This window comes from Phoca vitulina, unplaced genomic scaffold, assembly GCF_004348235.1.
Source record: "Phoca vitulina isolate PV1807 unplaced genomic scaffold, GSC_HSeal_1.0 scaffold21, whole genome shotgun sequence".
Classification (NCBI taxonomy): Eukaryota; Metazoa; Chordata; class Mammalia; order Carnivora; family Phocidae; genus Phoca; species Phoca vitulina.
Window position 1 is genome coordinate 21,494,457 of NW_022589724.1, and position 17,996 is coordinate 21,512,452.

The following is a 17,996-nucleotide window of genomic DNA, read 5'->3' on the forward strand; positions in this document are numbered from 1 at the left end:
TGGAGTCTCACGTCATTTTAAGGCAGAAACAACTGACACCAGTTTTCCAAGGGTCATCAACTATTTCTGCCATAGTGAACTATTACAATTGGGCCGTGTCTTGGTGTAGTAAATTATCCCTCTACATTCATCAAGATCTATACTCATAGAGGGCAAGGTCTTTGCCTTTCTTGTTTATGTCTACATTCTCATCCCTTAGTAGAGGTCCTGATACAGACTCAATGTTCAGTGGAACAATGGTTGAGTAAAACAGCAAACACCCTCTTACTTTATGCAATGAGGTCTTGTTGGCTGCTCTTGGGTGAGATGTTTTCCTGGAGCCAGAATGGGACAGAGTGAAGGTACATGCCTTCACAGGTGTGAGAAATTAATGCGTTTAGTTAAAAATTTATTGTTTTCCAAAAAAATTACAGTATGAGATGTGATAGTTCTTTTTTTTTTTTTTAAAGATTTTATTTATTTATTTGAGAGAGAGAGAATGAGAGACAGAGAGCATGAGAGGGAGGAGGGTCAGAGGGAGAAGCAGACTCCCTGCCGAGCAGGGAGCCCGATGCGGGACTCGATCCCGGGACTCCAGGATCATGACCTGAGCCGAAGGCAGTTGCTTAACCAACTGAGCCACCCAGGTGCCCGAGATGTGATAGTTCTTTCTAGGTTTCTGAGATTCCCAAAACTTCTTCACCCCTACCATATAGAAAAGCAGTATGAGGTCAGAGAACCAGAGCTGCATGTCCAAGTTCCTCCTCCTGGGCTCCCCCATCCAGCTGGAGCAACAGGTCATGTTCTTTGCCCTGTTCCTAGGCATATATCTGACCACAGTGCTGGGGAACCTGCTCATCAGGCTAGATTCTCGCCTCCACACCCCCATACTTCTCCCTCAGCCACTTGGCTTCACAGATGTCTCCTTTTCATCTGTCACTATTCCTAAGATGATGATAAACATGGATGCTTGAGATCAGTCCATCCCCTATGCTTGGTGTATTTCACAAATGTATTTCTTCACTAATTTTAGTTGTATTGATAGCTTTCTTCTCACAGTGATGGCCTATGACAGGTATGTGGCCATCTGTTACCCTCTCCATTATACCACCATCTTGAGGAATGAGTTTTGTATCATCCTAGTGGCTAGGTCCTGGTTTTTATCTTGTACCCATGCTCTGTTGCATGCCTTCTTCATGGACTGGTTGTCCTGTGCAGGAACTATCGTTCTCCACTTTTGTAATCTTGCTGTTGTGCTAAAGTCCTCCTGCTCAACACCTCCTGCAATAAGCTGCTTATTCTCATTGAGGGAGGCCTGATCTTCATCCTGCCATTGAGTGGTATCTTGGGCTCGTATATCCACACAGCAGGTATCATTCTGAAGGTCCTCTCCTTCAAAAGAAACTTCAAAGCCTTGTCTACATGTGGTTCCCACCTCTCTGTAGTGTTTTTATACTATGGGACAATTGCTGGTGTTTACTTTTTCCCTGCATCAGGCAACGTACTTGCTTCTGTGATGTACACAGTGGTCACCCCCATGCTGAACCTCTTCATCTATAGCCTGAAGAATAAGGACATGACACGTGTTCTTCAGAAAATCTTTAGAGCCAAGGACTCTAAAGAGTCCCTGGTGTTGTTCATTCAATCTTGCTGTCATGGGTACTCTTGGGGGCTGTAAACATGTTTCTTCTAAAAGTTGTAACTTGGCTAGGTCTTTTTTTAATGAATTTATTTAAAAAATTTTTTTATTATGTTCAGTTAGCCAACATACAGTACATCATTAGTTTTTGATGTAGCATTCAATTATTCATTAGTTGCATATAACACCCAGTGCTCAACACAACATGCGCCCTCCCTAATACCCATCATCCGGCTACCCCTTCTGTAACCCTGTTTGTTTCCCGGAGTCCAGAGTCTCTCATGGTTTGTCTCCCTCTCTGATTTCTTCCCCTTCAGTTTTCCCTCCCTTCCCCTATGGTTCTCCGTGCTATTCCTTATGTTCCACATATGAGTGAAACCATATGATAATTGACTTTCTCTGCTTGACTTATTTCACTTAGCATAATCCCCTCCATTTCCATCCATGTCAATGCAAATGGTGGGTATTCATCCTTTCTGATGGCTGCGTAATATTCCATTGTATATATGGACCACATCTTCTTTATCCATTCATCTGTTGAAGGGCTAGGTCTTATTAACAACACTTTTAACTCTTAACTTTCTTTTCTTGGTCTCATTTTATGTTTCTTCTCATATTTATGTTCACCTGATTGTTCTTTTTCTCTACCTGCTGTCTGGATTGTGCGCATTAATGTTCTGCAGTGAAACTACAAGCCCTCCTGTACCCTGAAGTTCTCTGCAAGCTTGTGAAACTTCGGTGCCCCTTTCCCTGGGCTTTAGGAAGTTTTAGAATCTTTATTTTTTTCTTTGTAACCCTATCTGGTATTGATATCAACACAAATCTATCTGAGTTTTCACAATACCACTAGAGCTCACTTATTCCATGTGTGAGAAATCCAGAAGTCACCAAACTGCTGTATCTATGAAACAGATGAGAGTAGCTATTGCAGCTGGCATTCATCAAGCATTTAAATGTATATTTATTTACTCCTGAGCACATTTCTCTTATAAAGATGTTAATATTTTTCATATTTACAGAGAATCAAACTAAAACCCAGGGATAGCAACTGAGTAGCTGTCACAAGATTTAACCTCAGACATGTGTGACTTCAAAAAATCATGTGTTTAACCATATTATTTTATTGCCATTATTTTGATATCATATATGATTGGTCAGTTTGGCTGTTTTATAGATAAAGCATAGAGTATGTACTCTTTTGTGTTCCCATTTTGTTTTGTTCTGTATAGTTATGGTTAACTCATTCTCGTGGCTTTATAGTTTCCAATTGTGTCTATACTGCTTAATTTATCTTCCATTCTAGTTCTGATTGACATTTGGGTAGTTCCCAGTTTGGGGCTTGTGTATATACCTCAAAATGGAATTTTTGGATGAAAATTTATGTACACTTCAATTAATTCATGGATAATATTTTAAAAAGTTAGACAAAGTGCTCCTCCCTGTAATATACTCACTCATCAACATTTATACTGTCCATCTTTTCTACTGTACACATTCTTATGGGTTTGTAGAAGTCATGTGTTATGGTTTTAATTTGCATTTGTCTGATAACTCATGTCGTTTATCTCCTTTACCTGTGCTTATTGGTAATTTGGGTATCCTCTCTTGTAAATGGTCTGTTTTTAGTCATTTGCTGCTGTTTTATTGGGTAGTCTGTTTCTTCTTATTGGTTTCTAGGAGTTCTTCATGTATATATATATTCCTGGATATAAACCCTTTGCTGGATATATGAATTGAGAATTTATTCTTCTATAATGTGGCTTGCTTTTTCTTTTTTTTTTAATTTTTCAAGTTATTTTTTATTATGTTCAATTAGCCAACATATAGTACATCATTAGTTCTTGATGTAGTATTTGAAGATTTAAGGGTTGCTTTTTCTTCTTTTTTTTTAGTTTCAGAGGTAGAATTTAGTGACTCATCAGTTGCATGCAACACCCAGTGCTCATTACTTCAAGTGCCCTCCTTAATTCCCATCACCCAATTCATCCCCCCATCCACCTACCCTCCAGCAAACCTGTTTGTTTCCTATAGTTAAGAGTCTCTTATGGTTTGTCTCCCTCTCTGTTTTCTTTCTTTTTTTTTAAGGTTTTATTTATTTGTTTGATAGAGAGAGACAGCAAGAGAGGGAACACAAGCAGGGGGAGTGGGAGAGGGAGAAGCAGGCTCTCCGCTGAGCAGGGAGCCCAACTGGGGGCTCGATCCCAGGACCCTGGGATCATGACCTGAGCTGAAGGCAGACGCTTAACGACTGAGCCACCCAGGCACCCCACCCTCTCTGTTTTCATCTTATTTTATTTTCCCTTCCTTTCCTGTTCATCCCTTTTGTTTCTTAAATTCCACATATGAGTGAAATCATATGATATTTGTCTTTTCTCTGACTGACTTATTTTGCTTAGCATTTCGGCTTCCTTTTCCATAATCTTTATGGGTCTTTTGATGAATTATATATCTTAATGTAGTCATTATATATTAAGATTATATATCTTAGGGGCACCTGGGTGGCTCAGTACGTTAAGCGTGTGCCTTCGGCTCAGGTCATGATCCTCAAGTCCCAGGATCAAGCTCCACATAGGGCTCCCCTGCTCAGCAGAGAGCCTGCTTCTCCCCTTGCCCCTCACCCTGCTCGTCCTCTCTCTCTCACTCATTCTCAAATAAATAAATAAAATCCTAAAAAAAAAGATTATATATCTTAATGTAGTCATATGTATTACATTTTTTTCCTATGTGGCTAACTTCATATCTGATTTAAGAAATTTTTATTTCCCAAAATAAATTGAAGATATTCCCCTAAGTTTTTATCTTAAAAAGATTCTTCTTTGTACAAAAGTAGGGATCCGAAAGGGTACGTGCACCCCAATGTTTATAGCAGCAATGTCCACAATAGCCAAACTGTGGAAAGAGCCAAGATGTCCATCAACAGATGAATGGATAAAGAAGATGTGGTATATATACACAATGGAATATTATGCAGCCATCAAAAGGAATGAGATCTTGCCATTTGCAACGACGTGGATGGAACTGGAGGGTATTATTCTGAGCGAAATAAGTCAAACAGAGAAAGACATGTATCCATATGACCTCACTGATATGAGGAATTCTTAATCTCAGGAAACAAACTGAGGGTTGCTGGAGTGGGGGGTGGGGTGGGAGGGATGGGGTGACTGGGTGATGGACACTGGGGAGGGTATGTGTTCTGGTAAGCGCTGTGAATTGTGCAAGACTGTTGAATCTCAGATCTGTACCTCTGAAACAAATAATGCAATATATGTTAAGAAAGAAAAAAAGAAGAAGAAGAATGTAGCAGGAGGGGAAGAATGAAGGGGGGGAAATCGGAGGGGGAGAAGACCCATGAGAGACGATGGACTCTGAAAAACAAACTGAGGGTTCTAGAGGGGAGGGGGGTGGGAGGATGGGTTAGCCTGGTGATGGGTATTGAGGAGGGCACGTTCTGCATGGAGCACTGGGTGTTATGCACAAACAATGAATCATGGAACACTATATCTAAAACTAATGATGTAATGTATGGGGATTAACATAACAATAAAAAAATTTAAAAAAAAAAGATTCTTCTTTGGGGTACCTGGGTGGCTCAGTCAGTTAAGCATCGGATTCTTGATATCAGTTCAGGTCATGATTTCTGTGCTGAGCATGGAGCCTGCTTAAGATTCTCTTTCTTCCTCTCCCTCTGCCCCTCCCACCCCACTCATGTGCTCTCTTTCTTTCTCTCTCTCTCTTAAAAATAAAAAAGATTCTTGTTTTTCTTTTAATATGTGCATCTAAAGTCCAGCTGGGTTCACTTTTGGTGTATGTTTTAAGGTACAGACACAAAATTAATTTTCTTCTGTATGGATAGCCAATAGGTAAATATTACAACAATTTATTAAAAAGTCCATCTTTCTCTGGTTGATCAAGTTTGCAACATAACAAACTTCTCTGTAGTCTATCTGGGTAAATCAGTTTTTAATTTTTTGTGCTAGGCCTCACTTATCGCAGCACAGATAATCAAGACTCATTGTACAGCAGTTAGGCATAAGAATGTGGTAAAAAGATTAGGTCAGGATAAACGGTCTACATAAACATTGCATCTCAAAGGTAGATGGGGTAATTCCTATGTATAAAATTCATAAAATATTTTTAGGATATTTAAATAAAAGATACCATTATAAAATAATATATTATTTTGATCTTTATCATTGCTCAAATGTATTGCCTTGCTAAAGAGTACAAATTATAATTGACAGTACTAATTTTCCAAACAATAAATCATTTCCATGAAAATTGCATGGTACTGAGGGGCACAGATTCTTTTAATTCTTGAGTCTCTAGTGAGTACAAAATACTTGTAGTCTTTTGTATAGTGCATTTTGTCACTTTACAGGTTTACCCTAATTAGGGCTTGTTTAAATGATGTTGCTGAAGTCACAGAGTAATAGTTAACATAAATTAAAAATTAAAACATATAATTTGTATAAAAACATTTTAATTTTTTAAAAAATTGAATGCACTGTGATGAACTGAACCTTTTATTAAAAGCATCTTTTAATAGTCCCTAAAATTCAGAATAATGTTATCAGTCAAATCTAGAAGGAGAAAAAAATCCATCCTTTCTCCATTCCACTGCAATATTGTCTTTGTTATGGTTCAAGTGACTGAATATAAGTTATCTTGACTCTTTTTTCTTCTTGAATTTCCATTTGATTTTTAGATTTTTCTTGACAATTACAAAACAAAACTATTAATGCTTTATTTAGAATGCTATTCAAAACATAAAACAGCTTAGAATTGACATTTTTAAAAAATTGAATCTTTAATCTGGGACCATATGTATATATCTTCAATTACTTTTGTCTTCTTATTTTCTTTCAACACATTAGATAGAGGACTTACACATCTTTCATTCACCTTTTCCCTAGATATTTTATATTTGTGTGCAATTTAAAAATGTAATAATTTAAATTTCATATTCAATTTTTTCTACAATATAGAAACATACTTGACTTTTCTAAGTCAAAGTCAATATATAACTGTACTGAATTCACTATTTTTATAATCTGTATATTGTGGGGCGCCTGGGGGGCTCAGTTGTTAAGTGTCTGCCTTCGGCTCAGGTCATGATCCCAGGGTCCTGGGATCGAGCCCCACATCGGGTTCCCTGCTCTGTGGGAAGCCTGCTTCTCCCTCTCCCACTCCCCCTGCTTGTGTTCTCTCTCTCGCTGTGTCTCTCTCTGTCAAATAAATAAATAAAATCTTAAAAACAATAAAAAAATAATAATTTGTGTATTGTTTTGGATATTTTAGGTAAGCCATAAAATTATCAGTGAATAGTAACTGAGTTCTACCCTCTTAATATTTATACTCTCTATTTCTTTATATTTACTCAATGCACTGGTTAAAGCTTCTGGTACAATCTTTTATTTTTGCAACTTTATATAATAAAATTCAGCTCAATGATTTTTAATAAATTTAATGAGTTGTAACCTAGATGAAACCGATTAATTCCCAGAAACATACAACCTACCAAGATTGAATGATAAAAGAAATAGAAACCTTGAAGAGACCAATAACAAGGAGATTGAGGGGTACCTGGGTGGCTCAGTCAGTTAAGTGTCTGCCTTTGGCTCGGGTCATGATCCCAGGGTCCTGGGATCTAGCCCGTTGGGCTCTCTACTCAGAAGGGAGTCTGCTTCTCCCTCTCCCTCCACCTGCTGCTCCCCCTGCTTGTGCTCTCTCTCTCTCTGCCTGTCAAATAAATAAATAAAATCTTTTTAAAAAAATAAGGAGATTGAATCAGTGATCATAAACCTCCCAGTAAAGAAGAGCCCAGGACCAGACGGTCTCATTGGTGAATTCTATCAAATATTTAAAGAAAAATTAGCACCAACTCTTCTTAAAATCTTCCAAAAAATTAAGAAGGAACACTTCAAAACTCATTTTAGGAGGCCAGCATTACCCTGGTACCAAAGCCAGCCAAACCACTGCATGAAAAGAAACCTAAAAGCCAATATCTTCTGCACAGTGAAAGAAACAATCAACAAAACTAAAAGGCAACCCAAAGAATGGGAGAAGGTATTTACAAATGACATATCTGATAAAGGGTTAGTATCCAAAATATATAAAGAACTTATACAACTCAATACCCCCAAACAAATAACCAATTAAAAAATGGGCAGAAGACATGAACAGACATTTCTCTAAAGAAGACATCCAGATGGCCACTAGGCACATAAAAAGATACACATCACTCATCATCAGGGAAATGCAAATCAAAACTATAATGAGATATCATCTTACACCTGTCAGAATGACTAATATCAAAAACACAAGAAACAAGTGTTAAGGATGTGGAGATAAAGGGACCCTCATGCACTGCAGGTGGGAATGCAAACGAGTGCAGCCACTGTGGAAAACAGTATGGAGGTTCCTTAAAAAGTTAAAAATAGAACTACCCTATGAACCAGTAATCGCACTACTCGGTATCTACCCAAAATATACAAAAAACACTAATTCAAAGGGATACAAGCATGCCTGTGTTTAAAGCAGCATTATTTATAATAGCCAAATTATGGAAAGAGCCCAAGTGTCCATTGACAGATAAATAGATAAAGAAGAGGTCATACACACACACACACACACACACACACACACACACACACACTGGAATATTATTCAGCCATAAAAAGAATGAAATCTTGCCATTTGCAATGTCATGGGTAGAGCTAGAGAGTATAATGCTAAGGAAATAAATCTATCAGAGAAAGACAAATACCATGATTTCACTCATATGTGGAATTTAAGAAACAAAACAAATGAGCAAAGGAAAAAAGAGAGAGAGAGAGAGAGAGAAAACAAGAAAAAGTCTTAACTATAGAGAACAAACTGATGGTTATCAGATGGGAGGTGGGTGGGGAATGGCTGAAATGTGTGATGAAGATTAAGGAGCGCACTTGTTGTGATGAGCACTGGGTGATGTATAGAATTGTTGAATCACTATATTGTACACCTGAAACTACTATAACACTGTATATTAACTATACTGGAATTAAAATAAAAAAATAAAGACAATACCTTGATGAACATAGATGTAAAAATCCTGAACAAAATACTAGCAGACCAAATTCAACAGCTCATTAAAAGGATCATACACCATGACCAAGTGGGATTTATCCCTGGGATGCAAAGATGGTTCAATATATGCAAATCAATTAATGCAATATACCACATTAACAGAATAGAGAAGAAAAACCACAAATCATTTCAACTGTTGTAGGAAAAGGATTTGGCAAAATTCAACATCCTTTCATGATAAAAACTCTCAACAAACTAGGAATAGAAGGAATTCACTTCAACATAACTATATGTTGGCTAATTGAACATAAAAAATAAAATAAAATTCAAAAAATAAAGTTTTTAAAAATTAATTAGTTAATTTATTTGAGAGACAGGATGAGTGGGGGGAAGGGGGAGATGGAGAGGGAGAAGCAGACTCCCCGCTGAGCAGGGAAGCCCAACATGGGGCTCAATCCCAGGACCCCAGAATCAGGACCTGAGTGGAAGGCAGACGCTTAACCGACTGAGCCACCCAGGCTCCCCTCAACATAATAAAGTTTATATATAAGCCCACAGCTAATATCATACTTAACAGTGAAAAGCTGAAAGATTTTCTTCTAAGATCAGTAACAAGACAGGAATGCCCATTCTTGCTACTGCTATTTAACATAGTACAGGAAGACCTAGTCAGAGCAATTAGAGGTGATGTTTATAACTATAGAGGTGTGTTAGTTAACTCAAAGGAGAACAAAGTGGGAGGTATTTCACTCCCTGATTTAAAAACTAACTGTAAAGCTACAATCATCAAGAAAGTGTAGCACTGGCATAATGATAGACATATAGAACAATGCAACAGAATTGAGGGACCAGAAATAAATCTCAAAGGGAACAAACCTTACTTTTTGATCAACTGGTTTCTGAAATGGGTGTAAAGGCAGTTCAAGGCAATTCAATGGGGGAGGGACAATCTTTTCAACAAATGGAGCTGGAGAAATTGGATATCTTCATGCAAAACCTTCAACTTAGATCCTTACTTCATACCATACACAAAAGATAACTCAAAATGGGTCATATACCAAAATATTAAGAGCTATACGGCATTTAGAAAAAAATAGGAGAAAATATGTGTTTCCTTGGGTTAGGCAAAGATTGCTTAGATGATCCATAAAAGAAAAAATGAGAAATTGGATTTCATCAGAGTTCAAAACTTCTGCTCCAAGGGAGACACCATTAAGAAAATGAAAAGAAAGATACAGATTATGAGAAAATATTTGAAAATTATATGTATTTATATAAGGGTCTAGTCTCCACCTGGAATAGGTAGAAAACTCCATACACAAATATCCCATGCTGTAGCACATGTGCTGTTAAGACAGGAAGAAGATCAGTGCACACACAGTGAGACTTGGCCATCAGAGAACAGGTTTTGAGTAAATAAAGGGTTCACACGGCTTCCATGCTGTACCGGGTACCAGACAGCTCTAGGCCAACTCCTCCCTGCCTTCTCCTCAAATTTACCCTCCTCCTTGGCCCTGGCATCCTGGTACTGCTGGTACTCAGACACCAGGTCATTCATGCTGCTCTTGGCCTCGGTGAGCTCCATTTCATCCATGCCCTCACCTGTGTATCAGTGCGGGAAGGCCTTGCACCTGAACATGACCATGAACTGCTCTGAGACATGCATTTGAACAGCTCCTGGATGGTGATGCTGCTGCCCAGGAAGGTGGCAGACATTTTTGGCTCCTGGGGCTGAATGTCACAGACAGCTATTTTCACATTGTTGGAATCCGTATTCACTCTTTCCCATGTGGATATCTAGTTTCTTTCTTTTTTTAATTTTTTTAAAGATTTTATTTCTTTATTCAACAGAGAGAGACAGCGAGAGAGGGAACACAAGCAGGGGAGTGGGAGAGGGAGAAGCAGGCTTCCCACTGAGCAGGGAGCCCAATGTGGGCCTTGATCCCAGGACCCTGGGATCATGACCTGAGCCGAAGGCAGACGCTTAATGACTGAGCCACCCAGGCACCCCGGATATCCAGTTTCTCAACACCATTTATTGAAGACTATCCTTTATTCATTGTGTATATGCTTGGTTCCCTTGTCAAGAATTAGCTGATGGCCTATGCATGGTTTTATCTCTGGGTTCTATATTCTGTTCCATGGTCTATACGTTTTCATGCCAATAATATATTGCGTTGATTACTAAGATCTGTATTATAGTTTGAAGTCAAAAAGTGTGATGCCTCGGGGCGCCTGGGTGTCTCAGTTGGTTAAGTGTCTGCCTTCAGCTCAGGTCATGATCTCGGTCCTGGGATCGAGCCCCCTGTTGGGCTCCCTGTGAGCAGGGAGGCTGCTTCTCCCTCTCCTCCCTGCTCATGGTCTTTCTTGCTGTCTCTTTCTCAAATAAATAAATAAAATCTTTTTTAAAAAAGGTGTGATGCCTCTAACTTTGTTCAATTTTTTCAAGATTGCTTTGGCTTTTGTGGATCTTTTGTGGTTCTCTAAGAATGGAAAGAATGGTGGTAGTGAAATATGTACTCTAATACAGTTTGGGGGGTCAGTGGTGTGGGAGTCTACAAGGCTAGTACTACTCTATCTGGGCCTTTCTATGATCTATGGAGAGACAGATTCCATTGCTGCGTTCTTCAGGTGAAGCGTGTTCAGGACCTCTCCAGTTTCTCATGACCAGCCAGAGGGGAGGCCAACATGTCACTGACATTAGGGACACTTTCTCCTGGGACTCTTGTTCAGCCCCTTTTGGCCCCTGCACAAGATCCATCTCAAGAGGGAGGCAAGAAATTGGGCAATTAGTTCTGTTGGCTTCTTCTCTAACCAGAAGCTTGGGGTTGTGTTCCCCTGGGTCTTTGTCTTACTGGTAAATGTGAATCTTCCTGCTCATTGTTCTAGTGCTTGTGAACAGGCACGAAAGGTGCTAAAGACCCTCAGGCCACGGAGGCATAAGAGAAGAGTATTCAAGTAGCAGCCTGGACCAGCAAGAACTGGCATAGATCAGAGCAAGGTGGGGAACCATCACTAGACCTAGATCCGTGCATTTACGTGAGGACAAGGAGACAGTGTATTTACGTTGCTTGTTTTTAGAGGCTGACTTGCACACTGACCTCTGTGATGCTGTTAGCCACATGTGGCCATAAAATTAAAATTAATTAAAGTTAATTGAAATAAAAATTTTAATTCCTTAGTTGCAGTAGCTCTATTTCAAGTCCTCAGTAGTCACGTGGGGCTAGTGCTGCTATAGTGGACAATGTAGAGATATTTCCATCACTGTAGAAAATCCTATTGTATAGTGCTGGTAATAGATCACGGAAAGCTAGAAATCTCCGCCAATGCATACACGTGTGCTTGTGTGTGCTTGTGTGGGTGTGTGTATGTTGCTTCTTTTTAGGTTAATTGTATGTTGTGTTAGACTACATGTGATTCTTACTGTGTGTAGTGAGGTTTTGTGTGTGTGGTTTGTGAGTTGCCCGGATGACTGGATGTGGTGTTTGCATGATTTTTAAACAGCTTTACTGAGGTGTAATTGATAGAAAAAACTACAAAATTAATGTATGCAATTTAATGAGTTTGGACATATGCATATACATTTGAAGCTATCACCACAATCAAGGTAATAGACATATCCATCACCTCCAAAAATTTCCTTGTGTCCCTGTTTTTTCCTGGATAAAAGCACTTAAAATGAGATCTACTTTTTAAATGAATTTTTAAGTGCACAACAAAGTACTGTGGACTATAGGCACTATGCTATAGAGACCTCTAGAATTAATTAATTTAAGTACTGAAACTGTATCATTTGAATAACAGCTATACCTTTTCCCCTCCTCCCCCTGGTAGCTACTATTTATTCTCTGTTTCTATGAGTTTGACTCTTTTAGATACCTCATAAAAGTGAAATCATACAATATTTGTCCTTCTGGAAGTGGCTTATTTCACTTAGCATAATGTGCTCCAGGTTCATCCATGTTGTCACAAATGGAAGAACTTCCTTCTGTCTAAGGCAGAATAATATTCTGTTGTATGTATATACCACATTTTCTTTACCCACTCTTCTGTTGTTGGACATTTGGGTTGTTTCCAAAACTTCACTATTGTGAATAGTACAGCAATGAGCATGGAAGTGCTTTTGATATCCCTTTGAGATCTTGATTTCAATCCTTTCTAAAGGTATATACCCAGAAGTGGAATGCAAGATCATGTGGTAGTTCTATTTTCAATGTTTTGGGGAAACTCCATACTGTTTTCCATAGCAGCTGACCACTTCACATTCCCACCAACAGCATTAGAAGGGTTCCTTCTGCATGTTTTTAAAAAAGTTTTGTGTGACAAAATGTACAATTGCAACTGGAGATGAGTACAGATAAGAGAGGGCCAAAGTACAGCACCTTGGTTTCTGTGTTACTCTGCGTGTCTGTTTTTGTGTGTGTGATGTGTATGCACTTGACCTGGGGAAAGAGCCCTGCAGCCTGACTCCTCTCTTGTCTCAGCTCTAGACATAACTGGAAGCTCCAAGGAAAGTCCTCTTTATGCAAAGTTGATGGAAATTTGTCCATGTGGTTTGAAGGCTACTGAACTTCTCTGGGGCCCCCAATTTTCTTCATGATTCCAGGGTCTTGGGATCAAGTCCCACATTGGGCTCCCTGCTCAGCAGGGAGCCAGCTTCTTCCTCTCCTGCCTGCCACTCCCCCTGCTTGTGCTCTCTCTGTCTTTCTCTCTGTGTCAAACAAAGAAATAAAATATTTAAAATAAAAAGATTTTTAAAAAGATTTATTTGTTTATTTTGGAGTGACAGAGAGAGAGAGAGAATGAATGCAAGCTGGGGGAGAGGCAGAGGGAGAGGGAGAGAGAGAATCCCAAGCATACTCCTTGCTGAGCTCAGAGCCTGACACAGGGCTCCATCCCAGGACCCTGATATCATGACTTGAGCTGAAACCAAGAGTTGGATGCTTAACTGAGTGTGCCACCCAGGTGCTCCAAAGATTTTATTTTTAAGTAATGTATATACCACCCTTACCAGCATAGGGCTTGAACTCAAAACCCTGAGATCAAGAGTGGCATGTTCCACTGACTGAGCCAGCCAGGCACCCCTTGAGACAGTAATTTATTATCTCTCATTGATATATTTTCTAACTTAAAACATTTTTATTGTGGTGAAATATATAACACAAAATTTGACATTTAAGTAATTTTTAAGTGTACAGTTCCGTGGCATTAAGTACATTCACACCATCACCACCATCTACTTCCAGAACTTTTATTATCTTCCCAAGCTGAAACTGTATACATTGAACAATAACTTCTCATTTCCCTTCCCTCTAACTGCTGGCCACCACCATTCTATTTTTTGTCTCTATGAACTTGACTATTCTAGGATCTCATGTAAGTGGAATCATACAGTATTTATGATTTGGTGACTGGCTTATTTTACTCAGCGTAATGTCTTCAAGGTTCATCCACACTGTAGCATGTGTCAGGATTTCCTTCTTTCCATTCCACTGTATGTATATACCACATTTTGTTTATCCATTCATTTGTCAATGGACACAGGTTGTTTCCATCTTTTGGTTGTTATGAATAATGCTGCTTTTAACATGGGTGTAAACATATCTGTTTAAGAACCTGATTTCAATTATCTGGATATATACCCAGAGGTGGAACTTCTGGGGTATATGGTAATTCTATGTTTAATTTTTTGAGGAGCTGCCATAGTGTTTTTCATTGTGACTGCACCATTTTACATTCCCACCAGGGATGCACAAGTGTTCCAATTTCTTCACATCCTCACCAACACTTGTTTCCTTCCTTCCTTCCTTCCTTCCTCCCTTCCTTCCTTCCTTTCTTTTTTTTGATAATAGTCATTCTAATGGTGTGAAGTGAATTTATGTATTGAGGACTTATTCTGTACATGTAATGTTTCTTTAATCTTCTCAGTGCTATAAGTGGCAAGCATGCATATGTGTGTGAGAAAGACAGGCAGGCAGGCGGACAGAGAGGGCGAACAACAATCAGGATAAGCAAGAACCAGACACAAGCTCATAAGCAGTCTGGCTGCAGAGCCATGCTCTTCATCAGGACTGTGAGGTTGCTCCCTGGAATGTGGACTCCCCAGAGGAAGGGACTGTGTCTTATCTATGAATTTCTCCCTAGTACCTACCACAGTGTCTCTATATGTGTAAAAAACACCACCAAAAAAGAATGAGCTGTTCCTGATTCCCACTGAAGAGTTTGATGTCACATTCTTTCTCCAAGTGACTGTGTTGGGGTACAAACAAATCTCATTGCATCCCGCCCACCAGACTGGATGAGTGCGAGGCAATACTTGTCTGCACGCTGACACAGTCACTTGGAGAAATATGTGACCACACGGTAATTGCTATGCTTAGTATTTCTAAGTGCCTGATGTTTCCCATTTCTATTTATTCCCCCAGAAGAGAAAAGCAGCATGAGGAGGGAGAACCAGAGCAGCGTGTCCGAGTTCCTCCTCCTGGGGCTCCCCATCCGGCCAGAGCAGCAGGGTGTATTCTTCACCCTGTTCCTGGGCATGTACCTGACCACAGTGCTGGGGAACCTGCTCATCATCCTGCTCATCAGGCTCGACTCTCGCCTCCACACCCCCATGTACTTCTTCCTCAGCCACTTGGCCTTCACTGATGTTTCCTTTTCATCTGTCACTGTCCCAGAGATGCTGAGGAACATGCAGACTAAGCACTTATCCATTTCCTATCCAGGATGTATTTCACAGATGTATTTTTATATACTCTTTGGTTGTGTTGATAATCTCCTTCTTGCAGTGATGGCATATGACAGGTATGTGGCCGTTTGTCACCCTCTACACTACATTACCATCATGAAGGAGGATCTGTGTGTGTTGCTGGTGGCTGGATCCTGGATTCTCTCCTGTGGCAGTGCCCTTTTGCACACCCTCCTCCTGACTCAGGTGTCCTTCTGTGCTGACAACATCATTCCCCACTTTTTCTGTAGCCTCCCCATCCTACTCAAGCTGTCCTGCTCCAATACCTTTCTTAATGAGCTGGTCATATTTACTGCAGGGGCTGCGGTTGTCATTATTCCATTGAGTGGTATCCTGGTCTCTTATGGCCACATTGGGGCCTCTATTCTGAAGGTCCCCTCTACCAAAGGTATCTGCAAAGCCCTGTCCACCTGTGGCTCCCACCTTTCTGTGGTTTCTCTATTCTATGGAACAATTATGGCACTGTACTTTTCCTCCTCATCAAGCAACTCTAATGACAAAGATATTATTGCTTCACTGATGTATACAGTGGTCACTCCTGTGTTGAACCCCTTCATCTACAGCCTAAGGAACAGAGACATGAAATTGGCTCTGGGGATTCTTTTCAGAAACAATATCCTTTTCACCAAGTGAGAATCACCTAATTGTGTTATTTCACCCATTGACCTTGTCAGAGATGCTTTCTTGAAAAATTGTGTGTTCACTACCATGTCTCCTGCATCCTCCCAACTGCCCTTTAAATGGGCAGTTATGTTATAGGACCCGACCCATTTCAATTTGGTCATCTCTAGCTTTTAATTATAACCCACAGTTTCTATCTATTGAAGGAAATGAGCTATAAATCAGCTCCTTATTTCCTGTTTCTTGTCTATTATTTTTCAAAGCTACAAATATTCAGTAAAGTTTCTAATGTTTAGTTTTAGAAAGTCCAGAATGCCTACCTTCTTAATGTAGTAGCTAGATAATAAAGTGTTTTTGATGGTTTGCTAAAACTTAAATAAACTTAAATTTGATTTTGCTATGACAAGAAATGAATAGGGGAGCACAGCAGAGTCCATCAAGTTATCTAATTTCTCCATTCTAGGAAGATTGTAATTTTCTGCTTTAAGTTGGATTTCTGTAGTGAGAATAGCTTCTATCTGCTTGATTAATTTTAATTTGGGAAAATGAGTGTTGTCTTGTTCCCAAACTGAGAACTTCTACTTCTAAGAAGGAAAAGATAAATACATGAATTCATAGCTCATGCACACAAAAATACTTACCATGACTATAAGCTAGGCAATTTTCCAAGTTCTGCACAAGCAAGTTTAAAAAGGAAAAGACCCCCAAATTGATCCCCATGTAGAGTTCACATTCCAGCATTCCTTTTTTTTTAAAGATTATTTAGGCAACGTGATGCTCCCCGCTTTGTTTTTCTTTTTCATCATTCCCTTGGTGATTCGGGGTCTTTTCTGGTTCCATACAAATTTCAGGATTCTTTGTTCCAGCTCTTTGAAAAATGCCAATGGTATTTTAATACGGATGGTATTAAAAGTGTAAATTGCTCTGGGCAGGATAGACATTTTAACAATGTTTATTCCTCCAATCCATGAGCATGGAACATTTTTCCATCTTTTTGTGTCTTCCTCAATTTCTTTCCTAAGTGTTCTGTAGTTTCTAGAGTATAGATCCTTTACCTCTTTGGTTAGGTGTATTCCTAGGTATCTTACGGTTTTTGTTGCTATTGTGAATGGAATTGATTCCTTAATTTCTCTTTCTACAGTTACATTGTTAGTGTATAGAAAAGCAACTGATTTCTGTGCATTGATTTTATATCCTGCCACATTGCTGAATTGCTGTATGAGTTCTAGTAATTTGGGGGTGGAGTCTTTTGGGTTTTCCACATAAAGTATCATGTCGTCTGTGAAGAGGGAGAGTTTGATTTCTTTGCCAATTTGGATGCCTTTTATTTCTTTTTGTTGTCTGGTTGCTGAGGCTAGGACTTCTAGCACTATGTTGAACAACAGTGGTGAAAGTGGGCATCCCTGTCGTGTTCCTGACCTTAAGGGAAAAGCTCTCAGTTTTTCCCCATTGATAATGATATTCACTGTGGGCTTTTCATAGACGGTTTTTATGATATTGAGGAATGTTCCATCTATCCCTATACTCTGAAGAATTTTAATCAGGAAAGGATGCTGTATTTTGTCAAATGCTTTTTCTGCATCAATTGAGAGGATCATATGGTTCTTTTCTTTTATTAATGTGCTCTATCATGTTGATTGATTTGCAAATGTTGAACCACCCTTGCATCCCAGGAATAAATCCCACTTGGTTGTGGTGAATAATCCTTTTAATGTACTGTTGGATCCTATTAGCCAGGATCTTGTTGAGTACTTTGGCATCCATGTTCATCAGGGATATCGGTCTCTAATTCTCTGTTTTGATGGGGTCTTTGCCTGGTTTGGGGATCAGGGTAATGCTGGCCTCATAGAAGGAGTTTGGAAGTTTTCCTTCTGTTTCTATTTTTTGAAAGAGCTTCAGTAGAATAGGTATTATTTCTTCTTTGAATGTTTGGTAGAATTCCCC

The 17,996-nt window shown here is 39.3% G+C and overlaps 1 protein-coding gene and 1 pseudogene across 1 annotated transcript in view; one reads left to right on the plus strand and one right to left on the minus strand.

Moving 5' to 3' along the window:
- LOC116641228 (olfactory receptor 1L8-like) overlaps positions 1-17,996 on the minus strand; it is a 58,862-nt gene that overhangs the window by 28,109 nt on the left and 12,757 nt on the right.
- LOC116641227 lies at positions 705-16,064 on the plus strand (annotated as a pseudogene).